The sequence below is a fragment of the Cynara cardunculus genome, unplaced genomic scaffold (genome assembly GCF_001531365.2).
Source record: "Cynara cardunculus var. scolymus isolate 2C unplaced genomic scaffold, CcrdV1 Un_Scaffold_2761, whole genome shotgun sequence".
In the NCBI taxonomy this organism is placed as follows: domain Eukaryota; kingdom Viridiplantae; phylum Streptophyta; class Magnoliopsida; order Asterales; family Asteraceae; genus Cynara; species Cynara cardunculus.
In genome coordinates this window covers 70,998-73,543 of record NW_020201215.1, presented here as the reverse complement: position 1 = coordinate 73,543, position 2,546 = coordinate 70,998, and positions in this window count along the sequence as shown.

The following is a 2,546-nucleotide window of genomic DNA, read 5'->3' as shown; positions in this document are numbered from 1 at the left end:
ACCAACCAAAATATGCTTCAGAGGCATATGTGAGAGTCACAGAGACTGAGGGTCTAGAACTCCCAAAGTCCACACTCGATCCTTCTACCGTGTTAGGCTCTGAACCTACTAGGCACGATATCGACAGAACACTGGTAGGCTCTTCAAAAGTAGATGATCGAGGATCCAGTGGAAGTCCCCGAGCAGACTTCAAAAAACCAGTCGCTGAGGGCGCCTCACACTCCGAGGCTACTAGGTCACCATGTGTTGGTGATCTAGGTTCCCAGGATACCTATGTGACGAAGGGGGAGTTACAAACCTTTGACACAGCGGTATTCCAGAGGTTGGACGAGTTGAAAAGCTTGTTCACCTCTCAATCGTCGACAGAGGCCCTTGCTCCAATAACAGAGGCTCTGAAGAAGTTGACATCTACAACGTCAGAACTCAAGGCAACACTTTCAACCCTTCAGATCTCTGTAATTCATAAAGACGACCTCGCATAAGCCTTCAGCGCTCTGTCACTCAACCCCTCTTCAATCCAGAAGCTGAAGACAGAGTTATCAGAGGTAGCCGCCCAGTTTGCTGCTGATTTCATCTCTACCGGCTACACAGACTATTCCGCGTTCAAGGACGAGATCACGAACATGTTCTCCTTTGCGGTCACCTACGGTATTGATACCAAATCTTCCAGGGCAAACATCAACCATCTAGCCACTCGCAGAGAGCTAGACGCAATGGTTGAAGCCCTAGGAGATATTGTGAGCAAACACACAGACCAACTTCTCAAAGAAGCCCGAGCTTCCAACCAATCGATTAGAGACTGCACTTCAAAACTCATCAAAGAGGGTGACTCCTTTAGAAGAGAAATCTATCGAAGTCTCTCTAAAATGAAGTGGGCCTCAAAGATCGACATAAACAACGCTTCTGTGCAAGCAGAGCTGGTGATCGAGAAAATGGAGAAGGCGGCTACCAGAATCCTAAGGCGATTGAAGAAGGCTCCTCTTATCTCTTGCAAGGCAGAAGCCACCAAAATCCATGACGATCAAGGAAGTGATGACCATGATCGTCATGAGGGGGAGAAGAAGACTGAGAAGAAAGCTGAAGAGCCCAAGAAGACTACCTCTACCAAACCACTAAAGACAGTGGACTCTACAGAAGCCATGTTCTCAAAAGACAAAGCACCAGAGCCTAAGGGGAAAGGCAAGGGCAAAGCTGTAGAGGAGTCGCCACAGAGGGGGTCAAGCTCTGAAATGCAAGAGGAAATAAACGAAAAAGAGTACGATGACCCAGAACTCGTTCAAGCATTAAAGGCGTCTTTGGCAAAGGCTCAAGCAAGAAAGGGCAGAGCCCCTATCCCCAGAGCTGGAGAAGGCTCATCCTCCAAAATGGCGAAGGAGGAAACGTCCACGGGTACGTTCGACGCTCTGTTAGGAACTGTCAAACCCATCCTAGCAGAGGGTTCTACCCAGAGGCCGATTCTAGAAGAAGAAGAAACCAGAGTGCCAGAATCTGCCACAGTGGGAAGGGTGTATGAGATCTTTAATTCGATGACAAAATCCCTACGAAGAAGGTGCACACAGAGCCTGTAACCACTGTGGAGGAGATTCTGTGGTGGCGCTACTCTGCTGTAGACACAGAGCCCGCTTACGATCCAGAGCTTACAGGTATACCCTCTGCAGCTGCGAAGTTTCACTTCTCAAGATTCACAAAGCCACGCGAGCAGGTCTTTTCAGAGCACGTGATAACCTCTCTTGAAACAATTTCTCCAAGGACGATGCTGAAGAAGACCGTGCTTTATGCTCAATATATGGTGAAGAGGGATGACGGCAACCTATACACGTTCACAGATGCTGACCTCCACAACCTCTATGTATTTGACCTGATCTTCCTGCACAAAATTCTTAACAAATACATGGAGAGGAGGTCAAGCTATTCTATATCGCTCAGAAGGCTGATCGAAGTTATGCGCGCTCAAGTAAAATACTACAGCCATAAGGACTTTGATATCGCGATGAGGTTGGCCCAAACAGAATTGAAGATTTCCCCTCCCAAGAACAGGCCAAGTTGGCTACTTAGATGTCATCCAAACACTATTGTCCACAATCCCGTCTTTGGGTTTGTGTTCTTGGACAAGGATGACATTCTAAGGTTCTTTGATCCCACAGAGGCGAACACATATGCGACAGAGACTCTTGAGTGGGTGTTCAACCAAGTGGCAGCAGAGGTGCACAGAGGGCATCTAAGGGCGGATGAAGTATCTGGTGTTCTGGAAGTGATTAAAGTTCAAGTCTCCTTCAGAGAATGGATATTCAAGGTCTACAGAACCATCAAGTCAGATCTGCAGTTTGCCATAGACGACTATCCAGACTCTGCTGTGGACTAATCTTCTGTAATAGATAGGCCTGAGCAACAATTTTGTATTTCTTTCAATTTTATGTAATTCTTTTTAGAGGATGAGTTTTATCTCCTCTTGTAATTCTTTCAATTAGTCATTTCTTGCATTCATTTGTCCATTTTTACTTTTTCATACTTAGGGGGAGATTGTTAGCTCCAATATTTACTTAATG